Source organism: Podarcis melisellensis (assembly GCF_964234715.1).
Source record: "Podarcis melisellensis genome assembly, chromosome: 10".
Classification (NCBI taxonomy): domain Eukaryota; kingdom Metazoa; phylum Chordata; class Lepidosauria; order Squamata; family Lacertidae; genus Podarcis; species Podarcis melisellensis.
The window spans coordinates 11,853,377-11,877,539 of NC_138542.1; positions in this window are offsets into that span (position 1 = coordinate 11,853,377).

Below are 24,163 nucleotides of genomic sequence, written 5' to 3' on the forward strand. Positions count from 1 at the left end.
GGAGGGCTGATTTCTTTTCCTGTGGTAAAAAGCCTTCTGTTTCGACCGCCAAACCTCTCATGGGAGCATTTGCAACCGTTTGGTAGCATTTTTGAGTAAATTGCCGAAAATCAGATTTTTCCTGAAATTGTGACCCCGGGGCTTAGGGATTTTTTCAAAAAAAACTTTTTCTGCCGGTTAAGTTTTGGAGGTCTGATTTCTTTTCCTGTGATAAAAAGCCTTCTGTTTCGACCGCCAAACCTTTCAGGGGAGCATTTGCAACCGTTTGGCACCATTTTTGAGTGAATTGCTGAAAGTCAGATTTTGGATGAAATTGTGACCCCGGGGCTTAGGGATTTTTTCAAAAAAATCTTTTCCTGCCGGTTAAGTTGTGGAGGGCTGATTTCTTTTCCTGTGATAAAAAGCCTTCTGTTTTGTCCGCCAAACCTCTCAGGGGAGCATTTGCAACCGTTTGGTAGCATTGTTGAGTGAATTGCCGAAAAACAGATTTTTCCTGAAATTGTGACCCCGGGGCTTAGGGATTTTTTCAAAAAATCTTTTTCTGCCGGTTAAGTTTTGGAGGGCTGATTTCTTTTCCTGTGATAAAAAGCCTTCTGTTTCGACCACGAAACCTTTCAGGGGAGCATTTCCAACCGTTTGGCACCATTTTTGAGTGAATTGCTGAAAGTCAGATTTTGGATGAAATTGTGACCCCGGGGCTTAGGGATTTATTCAAAAAAATCTTTTTCTGCCGGTTAAGTTGTCGAGGACTGATTTCTTTTCCTGTGATAAAAAGCCTTCTGTTTCGACCGCCAAACCTCTCAGGGGAGCATTTGCAACCGTTTGGCACCATTTTTGAGTGAATTGCTGAAAGTCAGATTTTGGATGAAATTGTGACCCCGGGGCTTAGGGATTTTTTCAAAGAAATCCTTTTCTGCCGGTTAAGTTGTGGAGGGCTGATTTCTTTTCCTGTGATAAAAAGCCTTCTGTTTTGACCGCCAAGCCTCTCAGGGGAGAAGTTGCAACTGTTTGGCACCATTTTTAAGTTAGTTGCCGAAAGTCATATTTTTCCTGAAATTGTGATCCCGGGGCTTAAGAATTTTTTCAAAAAATCTTTTTTTGTCGGTTAAGTTTTGGAGGGCTGATTTCTTTTCCTGTGATAAAAAGCCTTCTGTTTCGACCGCCAAACCTTTCAGGGGAGCATTTGCAACCGTTTGGCACCATTTTTGAGTGAATTGCTGAAAGTCAGATTTTGGATGAAATTGTGACCCCGGGGCTTAGGGATTTTTTCAAAAAAATCTTTTCCTGCCGGTTAAGTTGTGGAGGGCTGATTTCTTTTCCTGTGATAAAAAGCCTTCTGTTTCGTCCGCCAAACCTCTCAGGGGAGCATTTGCAACCGTTTGGTAGCATTGTTGAGTGAATTGCCGAAAATCAGATTTTTCCTGAAATTGTGACCCCGGGGCTTAGGGATTTTTTCAAAAAAATCTTTTTCTGTCGGTTAAGTTGTTGAGGGCTGACTTCTTTTCCGGTGATAAAAAGCCTTCTCTTTCGACCGCCAAACCTCTCAGGGGAGCATTTGCAACTGTTTGGCACCATTTTTGAGTAAATTGCCGAAAGTCAGATTTTTGCGGAAATTGTGACCCCGGGGCTTAGGGATTTTTTCAAAAAAATCTTTTTCTGCCGGTTAAGTTGTGGAGGGCTGATTTCTTTTCCTGTGATAAAAAGCCTTCTGTTTCGACCGCCAAACCTCTCAGGGGAGCATTTGCAACCGTTTGGTAGCATTTTTGAGTGAATTGCTGAAAGTCAGATTTTGGATGAAATTGTGACCCCAGTGCTTAGGGATTTTTTCAAAAAATCTTTTTCTGCCGGTTAAGTTTCGGAGGGCTGATTTGTTTTCCTGTGATAAAAAGCCTTCTGTTTCGACCGCCAAACCTCTCAGGGGAGCATTTGCAACCGTTTGGCACCATTTTTGAGTGAATTGCTGAAAGCCAGATTTTGGATGAAATTGTGACCCCGGGGCTTAGGGATTTTTTCAAAGAAATCTTTTTCTGCCGGTTAAGTTGTGGAGGGCTGATTTCTTTTCCTGTGATAAAAAGCCTTCTGTTTCGACCACCAAACCTCTCAGGGGAGCATTTGCCACCGTTTGGTAGCATTTTTGAGTAAATTGCCGAAAGTCAGATTTTTGCGGAAATTGTGACCCCGGGACTTAGGGATTTTTTCAAAAAAATCTTTTCCTGCCGGTTAAGTTGTCGAGGGCTGATTTCTTTTCCTGTGATAAAAAGCCTTCTGTTTCGACTGCCAAACCTTTCAGGGGAGCATTTGCAACCATTTGGCACTATTTTTGAGTAAATTGCCGAAAGTCAGATTTTTCCTGAAATTGTGACCCCGGGGCTTAGGGATTTTTTCAAAAAAATCTTTTTCTGCCGGTTAAGTTGTCGAGGGCTGATTTCTTTTCCTGTGATAAAAAGCCTTCTGTTTCGACCGCCAAACCTCTCAGGGGAGCATTTGCAACCGATTGATAGCATTTTTGAGTGAATTGCTGAAAGTCAGATTTTGGATGAAATTGTGACCCCCAGGGCTTAGGGATTTTTTCAAAAAATCTTTTTCTGCCGGTTAAGTTTTGGAGGGCTGATTTCTTTTCCTGTGGTAAAAAGCCTTCTGTTTCGACCGCCAAACCTCTCATGGGAGCATTTGCAACCGTTTGGTAGCATTTTTGAGTAAATTGCCGAAAATCAGATTTTTCCTGAAATTGTGACCCCGGGGCTTAGGGATTTTTTCAAAAAAAACTTTTTCTGCCGGTTAAGTTTTGGAGGTCTGATTTCTTTTCCTGTGGTAAAAAGCCTTCTGTTTCGACCGCCAAACCTCTCATGGGAGCATTTGCAACCGTTTGGTAGCATTTTTGAGTGAATTGCCGAAAATCAGATTTTTCCTGAAATTGTGACCCCGGGGCTTAGGGATTTTTTCAAAAAAATCTTTTTCTGCCGGTTAAGTTATCGAGGGCTGATTTCTTTTCCTGTGATAAAAAGCCTTCTGTTTCGACCGCCAAACCTCTCAGGGGGGCAGTTGCAACCGTTTTGCACCATTTTTATGTTAGTTGCCGAAAGTCAGATTTTCGATGAAATTGTGACCCCGGGGCTTAGGGATTTTTTCAAAAAATCTTTTTCTGCCGGTTAAGTTTCGGAGGGCTGATTTCTTTTCCTGTGATAAAAAGCCTTCTGTTTCGACCGCCAAACCTCTCAGGGGAGCATTTGCAACCGTTTGGCACCATTTTTGAGTGAATTGCTGAAAGTCAGATTTTGGATGAAATTGTGACCCCGGGGCTTAGGGATTTTTTCAAAGAAATCTTTTTTTGCCGGTTAAGTTGTGGAGGGCTGATTTCTTTTCCTGTGATAAAAAGCCTTCTGTTTCGACCACCAAACCTCTCAGGGGAGCATTTGCAACCGTTTGGTAGCATTTTTGAGTAAATTGCCGAAAGTCAGATTTTTGCGGAAATTGTGACCCCGGGACTTAGGGATTTTTTCAAAAAAATCTTTTCCTGCCGGTTAAGTTGTCGAGGGCTGATTTCTTTTCCTGTGATAAAAAGCCTTCTGTTTCGACTGCCAAACCTTTCAGGGGAGCATTTGCAACCATCTGGCACTATTTTTGAGTAAATTGCCGAAAATCAGATTTTTCCTGAAATTGTGACCCCGGGGCTTAGGGATTTTTTCAAAAAAATCTTTTTCTGCCGGTTAAGTTATCGAGGGCTGATTTCTTTTCCTGTGATAAAAAGCCTTCTGTTTCGACCGCCAAACCTCTCAGTGGGGCAGTTGCAACCGTTTTGCACCATTTTTATGTTAGTTGCCGAAAGTCAGATTTTGGATGAAATCGTGACCCCGGGGCTTAGGGATTTTTTCAAAAAATCTTTTTCTGCCGGTTAAGTTTCGGAGGGCTGATTTCTTTTCCTGTTATAAAAAGCCTTCTGTTTCGACCGCCAAACCTCTCAGGGGAGCATTTGCAACCGTTTGGCACCATTTTTGAGTGAATTGCTGAAAGTCAGATTTTGGATGAAATTGTGACCCCGGGGCTTAGGGATTTTTTCAAAGAAATCTTTTTCTGCCGGTTAAGTTGTGGAGGGCTGATTTCTTTTCCTGTGATAAAAAGCCTTCTGTTTCGACTGCCAAACCTTTCAGGCGAGCATTTGCAACCATTTGGCACTATTTTTGAGTAAATTGCCGAAAGTCAGATTTTTCCTGAAATTGTGACCCCGGGACTTAGGGATTTTTTCAAAAAAATCTTTTCCTGCCGGTTAAGTTGTGGAGGGCTGATTTCTTTTCCTGTGATAAAAAGCCTTCTGTTTCGACTGCCAAACCTCTCAGGGGAGCATTTGCAACCGTTTGGTAGCATTTTTGAGTAAATTGCCGAAAGTCAGATTTTTGCGGAAATTGTGACCCCGGGGCTTAGGGATTTTTTTAAAAAAAATCTTTTTCTGCTGGTTAAGTCGTCGAGGGCTGATTTCTTTTCCTGTGGTAAAAAGCCTTCTGTTTCGACCGCCAAACCTCTCAGGGGAGCATTTGCAACCGATTGGTAGCATTTTTGAGTGAATTGCTGAAAGTCAGATTTTGGATGAAATTGTGACCCCCAGGGCTTAGGGATTTTTTCAAAAAATCTTTTTCTGCCGGTTAAGTTTTGGAGGGCTGATTTCTTTTCCTGTGGTAAAAAGCCTTCTGTTTCGACCGCCAAACCTATCATGGGAGCATTTGCAACCGTTTGGTAGCATTTTTGAGTGAATTGCCGAAAATCAGATTTTTCCTGAAATTGTGACCCCGGGGCTTAGGGATTTTTTCAAAAAAATCTTTTTCTGCCGGTTAAGTTATCGAGGGCTGATTTCTTTTCCTGTGATAAAAAGCCTTCTGTTTCGACCGCCAAACCTCTCAGGGGGGCAGTTGCAACCGTTTTGCACCATTTTTATGTTAGTTGCCGAAAGTCAGATTTTCGATGAAATTGTGACCCCGGGGCTTAGGGATTTTTTCAAAAAATCTTTTTCTGCCGGTTAAGTTTCGGAGGGCTGATTTCTTTTCCTGTGATAAAAAGCCTTCTGTTTCGACCGCCAAACCTCTCAGGGGAGCATTTGCAACCGTTTGGCACCATTTTTGAGTGAATTGCTGAAAGTCAGATTTTGGATGAAATTGTGACCCCGGGGCTTAGGGATTTTTTCAAAGAAATCTTTTTCTGCCGGTTAAGTTGTGGAGGGCTGATTTCTTTTCCTGTGATAAAAAGCCTTCTGTTTCGACCACCAAACCTCTCAGGGGAGCATTTGCAACCGTTTGGTAGCATTTTTGAGTAAATTGCCGAAAGTCAGATTTTTGCGGAAATTGTGACCCCGGGACTTAGGGATTTTTTCAAAAAAATCTTTTCCTGCCGGTTAAGTTGTCGAGGGCTGATTTCTTTTCCTGTGATAAAAAGCCTTCTGTTTCGACTGCCAAACCTTTCAGGGGAGCATTTGCAACCATTTGGCACTATTTTTGAGTAAATTGCCGAAAATCAGATTTTTCCTGAAATTGTGACCCCGGGGCTTAGGGATTTTTTCAAAAAAATCTTTTTCTGCCGGTTAAGTTATCGAGGGCTGATTTCTTTTCCTGTGATAAAAAGCCTTCTGTTTCGACCGCCAAACCTCTCAGGGGGGCAGTTGCAACCGTTTTGCACCATTTTTATGTTAGTTGCCGAAAGTCAGATTTTGGATGAAATTGTGACCCCGGGGCTTAGGGATTTTTTCAAAAAATCTTTTTCTGCCGGTTAAGTTTCGGAGGGCTGATTTCTTTTCCTGTGATAAAAAGCCTTCTGTTTTGACCGCCAAACCTCTCAGGGGAGCATTTGCAACCGTTTGGCACCATTTTTGAGTGAATTGCTGAAAGTCAGATTTTGGATGAAATTGTGACCCCGGGGCTTAGGGATTTTTTCAAAGAAATCTTTTTCTGCCGGTTAAGTTGTGGAGGGCTGATTTCTTTTCCTGTGATAAAAAGCCTTCTGTTTCGACCACCAAACCTCTCAGGGGAGCATTTGCAACCGTTTGGTAGCATTTTTGAGTAAATTGCCGAAAGTCAGATTTTTGCGGAAATTGTGACCCCGGGACTTAGGGATTTTTTCAAAAAAATCTTTTCCTGCCGGTTAAGTTTTGGAGGGCTGATTTCTTTTCCTGTGATAAAAAGCCTTCTGTTTCGACTGCCAAACCTTTCAGGGGAGCATTTGCAACCATTTGGCACTATTTTTGAGTAAATTGCCGAAAGTCAGATTTTTCCTGAAATTGTGACCCCGGGGCTTAGGGATTTTTTCAAAAAAAACTTTTTCTGCCGGTTAAGTTGTCGAGGGCTGATTTCTTTTCCTGTGATAAAAAGCCTTCTGTTTCGACCGCCAAACCTCTCAGGGGAGCATTTGCAACCGTTTGGTTGGATTTTTGAGTGAATTGCTCAAAGTCAGATTTTGGATGAAATTGTGACCCCGGGGCTTAGGGATTTTTTCAAAAAAATCTTTTTTTGCCGGTTAAGTTGTGGAGGGCTAATTTCTTTTCCTGTGATAAAAAGCCTTCTGTTTCGACCGCCAAACCTCTCAGGGGAGCATTTGCAACCGATTGGTAGCATTTTTGAGTAAATTGCCGAAAGTCAGATTTTTGCGGAAATTGTGACCCCGGGGCTTAGGGATTTTTTTTTAAAAAAATCTTTTTCTGCCGGTTAAGTCGTCGAGGGCTGATTTCTTTTCCTGTGGTAAAAAGCCTTCTGTTTCGACCGCCAAACCTCTCAGGGGAGCATTTGCAACCGATTGGTAGCATTTTTGAGTGAATTGCTGAAAGTCAGATTTTGGATGAAATTGTGACCCCCAGGGCTTAGGGATTTTTTCAAAAAATCTTTTTCTGCCGGTTAAGTTTTGGAGGGCTGATTTCTTTTCCTGTGGTAAAAAGCCTTCTGTTTCGACCGCCAAACCTCTCATGGGAGCATTTGCAACCGTTTGGTAGCATTTTTGAGTGAATTTCCGAAAATCAGATTTTTCCTGAAATTGTGACCCCGGGGCTTAGGGATTTGTTCAAAAAAATCTTTTTCTGCCAGTTAAGTTATCGAGGGCTGATTTCTTTTCCTGTGATAAAAAGCCTTCTGTTTCGACCGCCAAACCTCTCAGGGGGGCAGTTGCAACCGTTTTGCACCATTTTTATGTTAGTTGCCGAAAGTCAGATTTTCGATGAAATTGTGACCCCGGGGCTTAGGGATTTTTTCAAAAAATCTTTTTCTGCCGGTTAAGTTTCGGAGGGCTGATTTCTTTTCCTGTGATAAAAAGCCTTCTGTTTCGACCGCCAAACCTCTCAGGGGAGCATTTGCAACCGTTTGGCACCATTTTTGAGTGAATTGCTGAAAGTCAGATTTTGGATGAAATTGTGACCCCGGGGCTTAGGGATTTTTTCAAAGAAATCTTTTTCTGCCGGTTAAGTTTCGGAGGGCTGATTTCTTTTCCTGTGATAAAAAGCCTTCTGTTTCGACCGCCAAACCTCTCAGGGGAGCATTTGCAACCGTTTGGCACCATTTTTGAGTGAATTGCTGAAAGTCAGATTTTGGATGAAATTGTGACCCCGGGGCTTAGGGATTTTTTCAAAGAAATCTTTTTCTGCCGGTTAAGTTGTGGAGGGCTGATTTCTTTTCCTGTGATAAAAAGCCTTCTGTTTCGACCACCAAACCTCTCAGGGGAGCATTTGCAACCGTTTGGTAGCATTTTTGAGTAAATTGCCGAAAGTCAGATTTTTGCGGAAATTGTGACCCCGGGACTTAGGGATTTTTTCAAAAAAATCTTTTCCTGCCGGTTAAGTTGTCGAGGGCTGATTTCTTTTCCTGTGATAAAAAGCCTTCTGTTTCGACTGCCAAACCTTTCAGGGGAGCATTTGCAACCATTTGGCACTATTTTTGAGTAAATTGCCGAAAATCAGATTTTTCCTGAAATTGTGACCCCGGGGCTTAGGGATTTTTTCAAAAAAATCTTTTTCTGCCGGTTAAGTTATCGAGGGCTGATTTCTTTTCCTGTGATAAAAAGCCTTCTGTTTCGACCGCCAAACCTCTCAGGGGGGCAGTTGCAACCGTTTTGCACCATTTTTATGTTAGTTGCCGAAAGTCAGATTTTGGATGAAATTGTGACCCCGGGGCTTAGGGATTTTTTCAAAAAATCTTTTTCTGCCGGTTAAGTTTCGGAGGGCTGATTTCTTTTCCTGTGATAAAAAGCCTTCTGTTTTGACCGCCAAACCTCTCAGGGGAGCATTTGCAACCGTTTGGCACCATTTTTGAGTGAATTGCTGAAAGTCAGATTTTGGATGAAATTGTGACCCCGGGGCTTAGGGATTTTTTCAAAGAAATCTTTTTCTGCCGGTTAAGTTGTGGAGGGCTGATTTCTTTTCCTGTGATAAAAAGCCTTCTGTTTCGACCACCAAACCTCTCAGGGGAGCATTTGCAACCGTTTGGCACGATTTTTGAGTAAATTGCCGAAAGTCAGATTTTTGCGGAAATTGTGACCCCGGGACTTAGGGATTTTTTCAAAAAAATCTTTTCCTGCCGGTTAAGTTTTGGAGGGCTGATTTCTTTTCCTGTGATAAAAAGCCTTCTGTTTCGACTGCCAAACCTTTCAGGGGAGCATTTGCAACCATTTGGCACTATTTTTGAGTAAATTGCCGAAAGTCAGATTTTTCCTGAAATTGTGACCCCGGGGCTTAGGGATTTTTTCAAAAAAAACTTTTTCTGCCGGTTAAGTTGTCGAGGGCTGATTTCTTTTCCTGTGATAAAAAGCCTTCTGTTTCGACCGCCAAACCTCTCAGGGGAGCATTTGCAACCGTTTGGTTGGATTTTTGAGTGAATTGCTCAAAGTCAGATTTTGGATGAAATTGTGACCCCGGGGCTTAGGGATTTTTTCAAAAAAATCTTTTTTTGCCGGTTAAGTTGTGGAGGGCTAATTTCTTTTCCTGTGATAAAAAGCCTTCTGTTTCGACCGCCAAACCTCTCAGGGGAGCATTTGCAACCGATTGGTAGCATTTTTGAGTAAATTGCCGAAAGTCAGATTTTTGCGGAAATTGTGACCCCGGGGCTTAGGGATTTTTTTTAAAAAAAATCTTTTTCTGCCGGTTAAGTCGTCGAGGGCTGATTTCTTTTCCTGTGGTAAAAAGCCTTCTGTTTCGACCGCCAAACCTCTCAGGGGAGCATTTGCAACCGATTGGTAGCATTTTTGAGTGAATTGCTGAAAGTCAGATTTTGGATGAAATTGTGACCCCCAGGGCTTAGGGATTTTTTCAAAAAATCTTTTTCTGCCGGTTAAGTTTTGGAGGGCTGATTTCTTTTCCTGTGGTAAAAAGCCTTCTGTTTCGACCGCCAAACCTCTCATGGGAGCATTTGCAACCGTTTGGTAGCATTTTTGAGTGAATTTCCGAAAATCAGATTTTTCCTGAAATTGTGACCCCGGGGCTTAGGGATTTGTTCAAAAAAATCTTTTTCTGCCAGTTAAGTTATCGAGGGCTGATTTCTTTTCCTGTGATAAAAAGCCTTCTGTTTCGACCGCCAAACCTCTCAGGGGGGCAGTTGCAACCGTTTTGCACCATTTTTATGTTAGTTGCCGAAAGTCAGATTTTCGATGAAATTGTGACCCCGGGGCTTAGGGATTTTTTCAAAAAATCTTTTTCTGCCGGTTAAGTTTCGGAGGGCTGATTTCTTTTCCTGTGATAAAAAGCCTTCTGTTTCGACCGCCAAACCTCTCAGGGGAGCATTTGCAACCGTTTGGCACCATTTTTGAGTGAATTGCTGAAAGTCAGATTTTGGATGAAATTGTGACCCCGGGGCTTAGGGATTTTTTCAAAGAAATCTTTTTCTGCCGGTTAAGTTGTGGAGGGCTGATTTCTTTTCCTGTGATAAAAAGCCTTCTGTTTCGACCACCAAACCTCTCAGGGGAGCATTTGCAACCGTTTGGTAGCATTTTTGAGTAAATTGCCGAAAGTCAGATTTTTGCGGAAATTGTGACCCCGGGACTTAGGGATTTTTTCAAAAAAATCTTTTCCTGCCGGTTAAGTTGTCGAGGGCTGATTTCTTTTCCTGTGATAAAAAGCCTTCTGTTTCGACTGCCAAACCTTTCAGGGGAGCATTTGCAACCATTTGGCACTATTTTTGAGTAAATTGCCGAAAGTCAGATTTTTCCTGAAATTGTGACCCCGGGGCTTAGGGATTTTTTCAAAAAAAACTTTTTCTGCCGGTTAAGTTGTCGAGGGCTGATTTCTTTTCCTGTGATAAAAAGCCTTCTGTTTCGACCGCCAAACCTCTCAGGGGAGCATTTGCAACCGTTTGGCACCATTTTTGAGTGAATTGCAGAAAGTCAGATTTTGGATGAAATTGTGACCCCGGGGCTTAGGGATTTTTTCCAAGAAATCTTTTTCTGCCGGTTAAGTTGTGGAGGGCTGATTTCTTTTCCTGTGATAAAAAGCCTTCTGTTTTGACTGCCAAACCTTTCAGGGGAGCATTTGCAACCATTTGGCCCTATTTTTGAGTAAATTGCCGAAAGTCAGATTTTTGCGGAAATTGTGACCCCGGGGCTTAGGGATTTTTTTAAAAAAAATCTTTTTCTGCCGGTTAAGTCGTCGAGGGCTGATTTCTTTTCCTGTGGTAAAAAGCCTTCTGTTTCGACCGCCAAACCTCTCAGGGGAGCATTTGCAACCGTTTGGTAGCATTTTTGAGTGAATTGCCGAAAATCAGATTTTTCCTGAAATTGTGACCCCGGGGCTTAGGGATTTTTTCAAAGAAATCTTTTTCTGCCAGATAAGTTGTGGAGGGCTGAATGCTTTTCCTGTGATAAAAAGCCTTCTGTTTCGACTGCCAAACCTCTCAGGGGGCAGTTGCAACCGTTTGGCACCATTTTTAAGTTAGTTGCCGAAAGTCAGATTTTGGATGAAATTGTGACCCCGGGGCTTAGGGATTTTTTCAAAGAAATCTTGTTCTGCCGGTTAAGTTGTGGAGGGCTGATTTCTTTTCCTGTTATAAAAAGCCTTCTGTTTCGACTGCCAAACCTTTCAGGGGAGCATTTGCAACCATTTGGCACTATTTTTGAGTAAATTTCCGAAAGTCAGATTTTTCCTGAAATTGTGACCCCGGGGCTTAGGGATTTTTTCAAAAAAAACTTTTTCTGCCGGTTAAGTTGTCGAGGGCTGATTTCTTTTCCTGTGATAAAAAGCCTTCTGTTTCGACCGCCAAACCTCTCAGGGGAGCATTTGCAACCGTTTGGCACCATTTTTGAGTGAATTGCAGAAAGTCAGATTTTGGATGAAATTGTGACCCCGGGGCTTAGGGATTTTTTCAAAAAATCTTTTTCTGCCGGTTAAGTTGTGGAGGGCTGATTTCTTTTCCTGTGATAAAAAGCCTTCTGTTTCGACCGCCAAACCTCTCAGGGGAGCATTTGCAACCATTTGGCACCATTTTTGAGTAAATTGCCGAAAGTCAGATTTTTGCGGAAATTGTGACCCCGGGGCTTAGGGATTTTTTCAAAAAAATCTTTTTTTGCCGGTTAAGTTGTGGAGGGCTAATTTCTTTTCCTGTGATAAAAAGCCTTCTGTTTCGACCGCCAAACCTCTCAGGGGAGCATTTGCAACCGTTTGGTAGCATTTTTGAGTGAATTGCCGAAAATCAGATTTTTCCTGAAATTGTGACCCCGGGGCTTAGGGATTTTTTCAAAAAAATCTTTTTCTGCCGGTTAAGTGATCGAGGGCTGATTTCTTTTCCTGTGATAAAAAGCCTTCTGTTTCGACCGCCAAACCTCTCAGGGGGGCAGTTGCAACCGTTTTGCACCATTTTTAAGTTAGTTGCCGAAAGTCAGATTTTGGATGAAATTGTGACCCCGGGGCTTAGGGATTTTTTCAAAAAAATCTTTTTTTGCCGGTTAAGTTGTGGAGGGCTAATTTCTTTTCCTGTGATAAAAAGCCTTCTGTTTGGACCGCCAAACCTCTCAGGGGAGCATTTGCAACCGTTTGGTAGCATTTTTGAGTAAATTGCCGAAAGTCAGATTTTTGCGGAAATTGTGACCCCGGGGCTTAGGGATTTTTTTAAAAAAAATCTTTTTCTGCCGGTTAAGTCGTCGAGGGCTGATTTCTTTTCCTGTGGTAAAAAGCCTTCTGTTTCGACCGCCAAACCTCTCAGGGGAGCATTTGCAACCGTTTGGTAGCATTTTTGAGTGAATTGCCGAAAATCAGATTTTTCCTGAAATTGTGACCCCGGGGCTTAGGGATTTTTTCAAAGAAATCTTTTTCTGCCAGATAAGTTGTGGAGGGCTGAATGCTTTTCCTGTGATAAAAAGCCTTCTGTTTCGACTGCCAAACCTCTCAGGGGGCAGTTGCAACCGTTTGGCACCATTTTTAAGTTAGTTGCCGAAAGTCAGATTTTGGATGAAATTGTGACCCCGGGGCTTAGGGATTTTTTCAAAGAAATCTTGTTCTGCCGGTTAAGTTGTGGAGGGCTGATTTCTTTTCCTGTGATAAAAAGCCTTCTGTTTCGACTGCCAAACCTTTCAGGGGAGCATTTGCAACCATTTGGCACTATTTTTGAGTAAATTTCCGAAAGTCAGATTTTTCCTGAAATTGTGACCCCGGGGCTTAGGGATTTTTTCAAAAAAAACTTTTTCTGCCGGTTAAGTTGTCGAGGGCTGATTTCTTTTCCTGTGATAAAAAGCCTTCTGTTTCGACCGCCAAACCTCTCAGGGGAGCATTTGCAACCGTTTGGCACCATTTTTGAGTGAATTGCAGAAAGTCAGATTTTGGATGAAATTGTGACCCCGGGGCTGAGGGATTTTTTCAAAAAATCTTTTTCTGCCGGTTAAGTTGTGGAGGGCTGATTTCTTTTCCTGTGATAAAAAGCCTTCTGTTTCGACCGCCAAACCTCTCAGGGGAGCATTTGCAACCATTTGGCACCATTTTTGAGTAAATTGCCGAAAGTCAGATTTTTGCGGAAATTGTGACCCCGGGGCTTAGGGATTTTTTCAAAAAAATCTTTTTCTGCCAGATAAGTTGTGGAGGGCTGATTTCTTTTCCTATGATAAAAAGCCTTCTGTTTCAACTGCCAAACCTTTCAGGGGAGCATTTGCAACCATTTGGCATCATTTTTGAGTAAATTCAGATTTTTGATGAAAGTCAGATTTTGGATGAAATTGTGACCCCGGGGCTTAGGGATTTTTTCAAAAAAATCTTTTTTTGCCGGTTAAGTTGTGGAGGGCTAATTTCTTTTCCTGTGATAAAAAGCCTTCTGTTTCAACCGCCAAACCTCTCAGGGGAGCATTTGCAACCGTTTGGTAGCATTTTTGAGTAAATTGCCGAAAGTCAGATTTTTGCGGAAATTGTGACACCGGGGCTTAGGGATTTTTTCAAAAAAATCTTTTTCTGCCGGTTAAGTTGTCGAGGGCTGATTTCTTTTCCTGTGATAAAAAGCCTTCTGTTTCGACCGCCAAACCTCTCAGGGGAGCATTTGCAACCGTTTGGTAGCATTTTTGAGTGAATTGCTGAAAGTCAGATTTTGGATGAAATTGTGACCCCCAGGGCTTAGGGATTTTTTCAAAAAATCTTTTTCTGCCGGTTAAGTTTTGGAGGGCTGATTTCTTTTCCTGTGATAAAAAGCCTTCTGTTTCGACCGCCAAACCTCTAAGGGAAGCATTTGCAACCATTTGGCACCATTTTTGAGTAAATTGCCGAAAGTCAGATTTTTGCGGACATTCTGACCCCGGGGCTTAGGAATTTTTTCAAAAAAATCTTTTCCTGCCGGTTTAGTTGTGGAGGGCTGATTTCTTTTCCTGTGATAAAAAGCCTTCCGTTTCGACTGCCAAATTTTTCAGGGGAGCATTTGCAACCATTTGGTAGCATTTTTGAGTAAATTGCCGAAAGTCAGATTTTTGCGGACATTCTGACCCCGGGGCTTAGGAATTTTTTCAAAAAAATCTTTTTCTGCCAGATAAGTTGTGGAGGGCTGATTTCTTTTCCTGTGATAAAAAGCCTTCTGTTTCGACCGCCAAACCTCTCAGGGGAGCATTTGCAACCATTTGGCATCATTTTTGAGTAAATTGCCGAAAGTCAGATTTTTTATGAAATTGTGACGCCGGGGCTTAGGGATTTTTTCAAAAAAATCTTTTCCTGCCGGTTAAGTTGTGGAGGGCTGATTTCTTTTCTTGTGATAAAAAGCCTTCTGTTTCGACTGCCAAACCTTTCAGGGGAGCATTTGCAACCATTTGGCCCTATTTTTGAGTAAATTGCCGAAAGTCAGATTTTTCCTGAAATTGTGACCCCGGGGCTTAGGGATTTTTTCAAAAAAAACTTTTTCTGCCGGTTAAGTTGTCGAGGGCTGATTTCTTTTCCTGTGATAAAAAGCCTTCTGTTTCGACCGCCAAACCTCTCAGGGGAGCATTTGCAACCGAATGGTAGCATTTTTGAGTGAATTGCTGAAAGTCAGATTTTGGATGAAATTGTGACCCCGGGGTTTAGGGATTTTTTCAAAATATCTTTTTCTGCCGGTTAAGTTTTGGAGGGCTGATTTCTTTTCCTGTGATAAAAAGCCTTCTGTTTCGACTGCCAAACCTTTCAGGGGAGCATTTGCAACCATTTGGCACCATTTTTGAGTAAATTGCCGAAAGTCAGATTTTTTATGAAATTGTGACCCCGGGGCTTAGGGATTTTTTCAAAAAATCTTTTTCGGCCGGTTAAGTTGTGGAGGGCTGATCTCTTTTCCAGTGATAAAAAGCCTTCTGTTTCGACCGCCAGAGCTCTCAGGGGAGCATTTGCAACCGTTTGGCACCATTTTTGAGTAAATTGCCGAAAGTCAGATTTTGGATGAAATTGTGACCCCGTGGCTTAGGGATTTTTTCAAAAAAATCTTTTTCTGCCGGTTAAGATGTCGAGGGCTGATTTCTTTTCCTGTGATAAAAAGCCTTCTGTTTCGACCGCCAAACCTCTCAGGGGAGCATTTGCAACCATTTGGCACCATTTTTGAGTAAATTGCCGAAAGTCAGATTTTTGCGGAAATTGTGACCCCGGGGCTTAGGGATTTTTTCAAAAAAATCTTTTTCTGCCAGATAAGTTGTGGAGGGCTGATTTCTTTTCCTATGATAAAAAGCCTTCTGTTTCAACTGCCAAACCTTTCAGGGGAGCATTTGCAACCATTTGGCATCATTTTTGAGTAAATTCAGATTTTTGATGAAAGTCAGATTTTGGATGAAATTGTGACCCCGGGGCTTAGGGATTTTTTCAAAAAAATCTTTTTTTGCCGGTTAAGTTGTGGAGGGCTAATTTCTTTTCCTGTGATAAAAAGCCTTCTGTTTCAACCGCCAAACCTCTCAGGGGAGCATTTGCAACCGTTTGGTAGCATTTTTGAGTAAATTGCCGAAAGTCAGATTTTTGCGGAAATTGTGACACCGGGGCTTAGGGATTTTTTCAAAAAAATCTTTTTCTGCCGGTTAAGTTGTCGAGGGCTGATTTCTTTTCCTGTGATAAAAAGCCTTCTGTTTCGACCGCCAAACCTCTCAGGGGAGCATTTGCAACCGTTTGGTAGCATTTTTGAGTGAATTGCTGAAAGTCAGATTTTGGATGAAATTGTGACCCCCAGGGCTTAGGGATTTTTTCAAAAAATCTTTTTCTGCCGGTTAAGTTTTGGAGGGCTGATTTCTTTTCCTGTGATAAAAAGCCTTCTGTTTCGACCGCCAAACCTCTAAGGGAAGCATTTGCAACCATTTGGCACCATTTTTGAGTAAATTGCCGAAAGTCAGATTTTTGCGGACATTCTGACCCCGGGGCTTAGGAATTTTTTCAAAAAAATCTTTTCCTGCCGGTTTAGTTGTGGAGGGCTGATTTCTTTTCCTGTGATAAAAAGCCTTCCGTTTCGACTGCCAAATTTTTCAGGGGAGCATTTGCAACCATTTGGTAGCATTTTTGAGTAAATTGCCGAAAGTCAGATTTTTGCGGACATTCTGACCCCGGGGCTTAGGAATTTTTTCAAAAAAATCTTTTTCTGCCAGATAAGTTGTGGAGGGCTGATTTCTTTTCCTGTGATAAAAAGCCTTCTGTTTCGACCGCCAAACCTCTCAGGGGAGCATTTGCAACCATTTGGCATCATTTTTGAGTAAATTGCCGAAAGTCAGATTTTTTATGAAATTGTGACGCCGGGGCTTAGGGATTTTTTCAAAAAAATCTTTTCCTGCCGGTTAAGTTGTGGAGGGCTGATTTCTTTTCTTGTGATAAAAAGCCTTCTGTTTCGACTGCCAAACCTTTCAGGGGAGCATTTGCAACCATTTGGCCCTATTTTTGAGTAAATTGCCGAAAGTCAGATTTTTCCTGAAATTGTGACCCCGGGGCTTAGGGATTTTTTCAAAAAAAACTTTTTCTGCCGGTTAAGTTGTCGAGGGCTGATTTCTTTTCCTGTGATAAAAAGCCTTCTGTTTCGACCGCCAAACCTCTCAGGGGAGCATTTGCAACCGAATGGTAGCATTTTTGAGTGAATTGCTGAAAGTCAGATTTTGGATGAAATTGTGACCCCGGGGTTTAGGGATTTTTTCAAAATATCTTTTTCTGCCGGTTAAGTTTTGGAGGGCTGATTTCTTTTCCTGTGATAAAAAGCCTTCTGTTTCGACTGCCAAACCTTTCAGGGGAGCATTTGCAACCATTTGGCACCATTTTTGAGTAAATTGCCGAAAGTCAGATTTTTTATGAAATTGTGACCCCGGGGCTTAGGGATTTTTTCAAAAAATCTTTTTCGGCCGGTTAAGTTGTGGAGGGCTGATCTCTTTTCCAGTGATAAAAAGCCTTCTGTTTCGACCGCCAGAGCTCTCAGGGGAGCATTTGCAACCGTTTGGCACCATTTTTGAGTAAATTGCCGAAAGTCAGATTTTGGATGAAATTGTGACCCCGTGGCTTAGGGATTTTTTCAAAAAAATCTTTTTCTGCCGGTTAAGATGTCGAGGGCTGATTTCTTTTCCTGTGATAAAAAGCCTTCTGTTTCGACCGCCAAACCTCTCAGGGGAGCATTTGCAACCGTTTGGTAGCATTTTTGAGTGAATTGCTGAAAGTCAGATTTTGGATGAAATTGTGACCCCCAGGGCTTAGGGATTTTTTCAAAAAATCTTTTTCTGCCGGTTAAGTTTTGGAGGGCTGATTTCTTTTCCTGTGATAAAAAGCCTTCTGTTTCGACCGCCAAACCTCTAAGGGAAGCATTTGCAACCATTTGGCACCATTTTTGAGTAAATTGCCGAAAGTCAGATTTTTGCGGACATTGTGACCCCGGGGCTTAGGAATTTTTTCAAAAAAATCTTTTCCTGCCGGTTTAGTTGTGGAGGGCTGATTTCTTTTCCTGTGATAAAAAGCCTTCTGTTTCGACTGCCAAATCTTTCAGGGGAGCATTTGCAACCATTTGGCACCATTTTTGAGTAAATTGCCGAAAGTCAGATTTTTGATGAAATTGTGACCCCAGGGCTTTGGGATTTTTTCAAAAAATCTTTTTTTGCCGGTTAAGTTGTGCAGGGCTAATTTCTTTTCCTGTGATAAAAAGCCTTCTGTTTCGACCGCCAAACCTCTCAGGGGAGCATTTGCAACCGTTTGGTAGCATTTTTGAGTAAATTGCCGAAAGTCAGATTTTTGCGGAAATTGTGACCCCGGGGCTTAGGGATTTTTTCAAAAAAATCTTTTTCTGCCGGTTAAGTTGTCGAGGGTTGATTTCTTTTCCTGTGATAAAAAGCCTTCTGTTTCCACCGCCAAACCTCTCAGGGGAGCATTTGCAACCGTTTGGTAGCATTTTTGAGTGAATTGCTGAAAGTCAGATTTTGGATGAAATTGTGACCCCGGGGCTTAGGGATTTTTTCAAAAAATCTTTTTCTGCCGGTTAAGTTTCGGAGGGCTGATTTCTTTTCCTGTGATAAAAAGCCTTCTGTTTCGACCGCCAAACCTCTCAGGGGAGCATTTGCAACCGTTTGGCACCATTTTTGAGTGAATTGCTGAAAGTCAGATTTTTTATGAAATTGTGACCCCAGGGCTTAGGGAATTTTTCAAAGAAGTCTTTTTCTGCCGGTTAAGTTTCGGAGGGCTGATTTCTTTTCCTGTGATAAAAAGCCTTCTGTTTCGACCGCCAAACCTCTCAGGGGAGCATTTGCAACCGTTTGGTAGCATTTTTGAGTAAATTGCCGAAAGTCAGATTTTTGCGGAAATTGTGACCCCGGGGCTTAGGGATTTTTTCCAAGAAATCTTTTTCTGCCGGTTAAGTTGTCGAGGGCTGATTTCTTTTCCTGTGATAAAAAGCCTTCTGTTTCGACCGCCAAACCTCTCAGGGGAGCATTTGCAACCGTTTGGTAGCATTTTTGAGTAAATTGCCGAAAGTCAGATTTTTGATGAAATTGTGACCCCGGGGCTTTGGGATTTTTTCAAAAAAAACTTTTTTTGCCGATTAAGTTGTGGAGGGCTAATTTCTTTTCCTGTGATAAAAAGCCTTCTGTTTCGACCGCCAAACCTCTCAGGGGAGCATTTGCAACCGTTTGGTAGCATTTTTGAGTAATTTGCCGAAAGTCAGATTTTTGCGGAAATTGTGACCCCGGGACTTAGGGATTTTTTCAAAAAAATCTTTTCCTGCCGGTTAAGTTGTGGAGGGCTGATTTCTTTTCCTGTGATAAAAAGCCTTCTGTTTCGACTGCCAAACCTCTCAGGGGAGCATTTGCAACCGTTTGGTAGCATTTTTGAGTAAATTGCCGAAAGTCAGATTTTTGCGGAAATTGTGACCCCGGGGCTTAGGGATTTTTTCAAAAAAATCTTTTTCTGCCGGTTAAGTTGTCGAGGGCTGATTTCTTTTCCTGTGATAAAAAGCCTTCTGTTTCGACCGCCAAACCTCTCAGGGGAGCATTTGCAACCGTTTGGTAGCATTTTTGAGTGAATTCCTGAAAGTCAGATTTTGGATGAAATTGTGACCCCCAGGGCTTAGGGATTTTTTCAAAAAATCTTTTTCTGCCGGTTAAGTTTTGGAGGGCTGATTTCTTTTCCTGTGATAAAAAGCCTTCTGTTTCGACCGCCAAACCTCTCAGGGGAGCATTTGCAACCGTTTGGTAGCATTTTTGAGTAAATTGCCGAAAGTCAGATTTTTGATGAAATTGTGACCCCGGGGCTTTGGGATTTTTTCAAAAAAATCTTTTTCTGCCGGTTAAGTTGTCGAGGGTTGATTTCTTTTCCTGTGATAAAAAGCCTTCTGTTTCCACCGCCAAACCTCTCAGGGGAGCATTTGCAACCGTTTGGCACGATTTTTAAGTTAGTTGCCGAAAGTCAGATTTTGGATGAAATTGTGACCCCGGGCCTTAGGGATTTTTTCAAAAAATCTTTTTCTGCCGGTTAAGTTTCGGAGGGCTGATTTCTTTTCCTGTGATAAAAAGCCTTCTGTTTCGACCGCCAAACCTCTCAGGGGAGCATTTGCAACCGTTTGGCACCATTTTTGAGTGAATTGCTGAAAGTCAGATTTTGGATGAAATTGTGACCCCGGGGCTTAGGGATTTTTTCAAAGAAGTCTTTTTCTGCCGGTTAAGTTTCGGAGGGCTGATTTCTTTTCCTGTGATAAAAAGCCTTCTGTTTCGACCGCCAAACCTCTCAGGGGAGCATTTGCAACCGTTTGGCACCATTTTTGAGTGAATTGCTGAAAGTCAGATTTTGGATGAAATTGTGACCCCGGGGCTTAGGGATTTTTTCCAAGAAATCTTTTTCTGCCGGTTAAGTTGCGGAGGGCTGATTTCTTTTCCTGTGATAAAAAGCCTTCTGTTTCGACCGCCAAACCTCTCAGGGGAGCATTTGCAACCGTTTGGTAGCATTTTTGAGTAAATTGCCGAAAGTCAGATTTTTGCCGAAATTGTGACCCCGGGGCTTAGGGATTTTTTCAAAAAAATCTTTTTCTGCCGGTTAAGTTGTCGAGGGCTGATTTCTTTTCCTGTGATAAAAAGCCTTCTGTTTCGACCGCCAAACCTCTCAGGGGAGCATTTGCAACCGAATGGTAGCATTTTTGAGTGAATTGCTGAAAGTCAGATTTTGGATGAAATTGTGACCCCCAGGGCTTAGGGATTTTTTCAAAAAATCTTTTTCTGCCAGATAAGTTGTGGAGGGCTGATTTCTTTTCCTGTGATAAAAAGCCTTCTGTTTCGACTGCCAAACCTTTCAGGGGAGCATTTGCAACCATTTGGCATCATTTTTGAGTAAATTGCCGAAAGTCAGATTTTTGATGAAATTGTGACCCCGGGGCTTAGGGATTTTTTTCAAAAAAATCTTTTTTTGCCGGTTAAGTTGTGGAGGGCTAATTTCTTTTCCTGTGATAAAAAGCCTTCTGTTTCGACCGCCAAACCTCTCAGGGGAGCATTTGCAACCGTTTGGTAGCATTTTTGAGTAAATTGCCGAAAGTCAGATTTTTGCGGAAATTGTGACCCCGGGGCTTAGGGATTTTTTCAAAAAAATCTTTTTCTGCCGGTTAAGTTGTCGAGGGCTGATTTCTTTTCCTGTGATAAAAAGCCTTCTGTTTCGACCGCCAAACCTCTCAGGGGAGCATTTGCAACCGTTTGGTAGCATTTTTGAGTAAATTGCCGAAAGTCAGATTTTTGATGAAATTGTGACCCCGGGGCTTTGGGATTTTTTCAAAAAAATCTTTTTTTGCCGGTTAAGTTGTGGAGGGCTAATTTCTTTTCCTGTGATAAAAAGCCTTCTGTTTCGACCGCCAAACCTCTCAGGGGAGCATTTGCAACCGTTTGGTAGCATTTTTGAGTGAATTGCCGAAAATCAGATTTTTCCTGAAATTGTGACCCCGGGGCTTAGGGATTTTTTCAAAAAAATCTTTTTCTGCCGGTTAAGTTGTTGAGGGCTGATTTCTTTTCCTGTGATAAAATGCCTTCTGTTTCGACCGCCAAACCTCTCAGGGGGGCAGTTGCAACCGTTTGGCACCATTTTTAAGTTAGTTGCCGAAAGTCAGATTTTGGATGAAATTGTGACCCCGGGGCTTAGGGATTTTTTCAAAGAAATCTTTTTCTGCCGGTTAAGTTTCGGAGGGCTGATTTCTTTTCCTGTGATAAAAAGCCTTCTGTTTCGACCGCCAAACCTCTCAGGGGAGCATTTGCAACCGTTTGGCACCATTTTTGAGTAAATAGCCGAAAGTCAGATTTTTGCTTAAATTGTGACCCCTGGGCTTAGGGATTTTTTCAAAAAAATCTTTTTCTGCCAGATAAGTTGTGGAGGGCTGATTTCTTTTCCTGTGATAAAAAGCCTTCTGTTTCGACTGCCAAACCTTTCAGGGGAGCATTTGCAACCATTTGGCATCATTTTTGAGTAAATTGCCGAAAGTCAGATTTTTGATGAAATTGTGACCCCAGGGCTTTGGGATTTTTTCAAAAAAATCTTTTTTTGCCGGTTAAGTTGTGGAGGGCTAATTTCTTTTCCTGTGATAAAAAGCCTTCTGTTTCGACCGCCAAACCTCTCAGGGGAGCATTTGCAACCGTTTGGTAGCATTTTTGAGTAAATTGCCGAAAGTCAGATTTTTGCGGAAATTGTGACCCCGGGGCTTAGGGATTTTTTCAAAAAAATCTTTTTCTGCCGGTTAAGTTGTCGAGGGTTGATTTCTTTTCCTGTGATAAAAAGCCTTCTGTTTCCACCGCCAAACCTCTCAGGGGAGCATTTGCAACCGTTTGGTAGCATTTTTGAGTGAATTGCTGAAAGTCAGATTTTGGATGAAATTGTGACCCCAGGGCTTTGGGATTTTTTCAAAAAAATCTTTTTTTGCCGGTTAAGTTGTGGAGGGCTAATTTCTTTTCCTGTGATAAAAAGCCTTCTGTTTCGACCGCCAAACCTCTCAGGGGAGCATTTGCAACCGTTTGGTAGCATTTTTGAGTAAATTGCCGAAAGTCAGATTTTTGCGGAAATTGTGACCCCGGGGCTTAGGGATTTTTTCAAAAAAATCTTTTTCTGCCGGTTAAGTTGTCGAGGGTTGATTTCTTTTCCTGTGATAAAAAGCCTTCTGTTTCCACCGCCAAACCTCTCAGGGGAGCATTTGCAACCGTTTGGTAGCATTTTTGAGTAAATTGCCGAAAGTCAGATTTTTGCGGAAATTGTGACCCCGGGGCTTAGGGATTTTTTCAAAAAAATCTTTTTCTGCCGGTTAAGTTGTCGAGGGTTGATTTCTTTTCCTGTGATAAAAAGCCTTCTGTTTCCACCGCCAAACCTCTCAGGGGAGCATTTGCAACCGTTTGGTAGCATTTTTGAGTGAATTGCTGAAAGTCAGATTTTGGATGAAATTGTGACCCCGGGGCTTAGGGATTTTTTCAAAAAATCTTTTTCTGCCGGTTAAGTTTCGGAGGGCTGATTTCTTTTCCTGTGATAAAAAGCCTTCTGTTTCGACCGCCAAACCTCTCAGGGGAGCATTTGCAACCGTTTGGCACCATTTTTGAGTGAATTGCTGAAAGTCAGATTTTTTATGAAATTGTGACCCCAGGGCTTAGGGAATTTTTCAAAGAAGTCTTTTTCTGCCGGTTAAGTTTCGGAGGGCTGATTTCTTTTCCTGTGATAAAAAGCCTTCTGTTTCGACCGCCAAACCTCTCAGGGGAGCATTTGCAACCGTTTGGCACCATTTTTGAGTGAATTGCTGAAAGTCAGATTTTGGATGAAATTGTGACCCCGGGGCTTAGGGATTTTTTCCAAGAAATCTTTTTCTGCCGGTTAAGTTGTGGAGGGCTGATTTCTTTTCCTGTGATAAAAAGCCTTCTGTTTCGACCGCCAAACCTCTCAGGGGAGCATTTGCAACCGTTTGGTAGCATTTTTGAGTAAATTGCCGAAAGTCAGATTTTTGCCGAAATTGTGACCCCGGGGCTTAGGGATTTTTTCAAAAAAATCTTTTTCTGCCGGTTAAGTTGTGGAGGGCTAATTTCTTTTCCTGTGATAAAAAGCCTTCTGTTTCGACCGCCAAACCTCTCAGGGGAGCATTTGCAACCGTTTGGTAGCATTTTTGAGTAAATTGCCGAAAGTCAGATTTTTGCGGAAATTGTGACCCCGGGGCTTAGGGATTTTTTCAAAAAAAACTTTTTCTGCCGGTTAAGTTGTCGAGGGCTGATTTCTTTTCCTGTGATAAAAAGCCTTCTGTTTCGACCGCCAAACCTCTCAGGGGAGCATTTGCAACCGTTTGGTAGCATTTTTGAGTAAATTGCCGAAAGTCAGATTTTTGATGAAATTGTGACCCCGGGGCTTTGGGATTTTTTCAAAAAAAACTTTTTTTGCCGATTAAGTTGTGGAGGGCTAATTTCTTTTCCTGTGATAAAAAGCCTTCTGTTTCGACCGCCAAACCTCTCAGGGGAGCATTTGCAACCGTTTGGTAGCATTTTTGAGTAATTTGCCGAAAGTCAGATTTTTGCGGAAATTGTGACCCCGGGACTTAGGGATTTTTTCAAAAAAATCTTTTCCTGCCGGTTAAGTTGTGGAGGGCTGATTTCTTTTCCTGTGATAAAAAGCCTTCTGTTTCGACTGCCAAACCTCTCAGGGGAGCATTTGCAACCGTTTGGTAGCATTTTTGAGTAAATTGCCGAAAGTCAGATTTTTGCGGAAATTGTGACCCCGGGGCTTAGGGATTTTTTCAAAAAAATCTTTTTCTGCCGGTTAAGTTGTCGAGGGCTGATTTCTTTTCCTGTGATAAAAAGCCTTCTGTTTCGACCGCCAAACCTCTCAGGGGAGCATTTGCAACCGTTTGGTAGCATTTTTGAGTGAATTCCTGAAAGTCAGATTTTGGATGAAATTGTGACCCCCAGGGCTTAGGGATTTTTTCAAAAAATCTTTTTCTGCCGGTTAAGTTTTGGAGGGCTGATTTCTTTTCCTGTGATAAAAAGCCTTCTGTTTCGACCGCCAAACCTCTCAGGGGAGCATTTGCAACCGTTTGGTAGCATTTTTGAGTAAATTGCCGAAAGTCAGATTTTTGATGAAATTGTGACCCCGGGGCTTTGGGATTTTTTCAAAAAAATCTTTTTCTGCCGGTTAAGTTGTCGAGGGTTGATTTCTTTTCCTGTGATAAAAAGCCTTCTGTTTCCACCGCCAAACCTCTCAGGGGAGCATTTGCAACCGTTTGGCACCATTTTTGAGTGAATTGCTGAAAGTCAGATTTTGGATGAAATTGTGACCCCGGGGCTTAGGGATTTTTTCAAAGAAGTC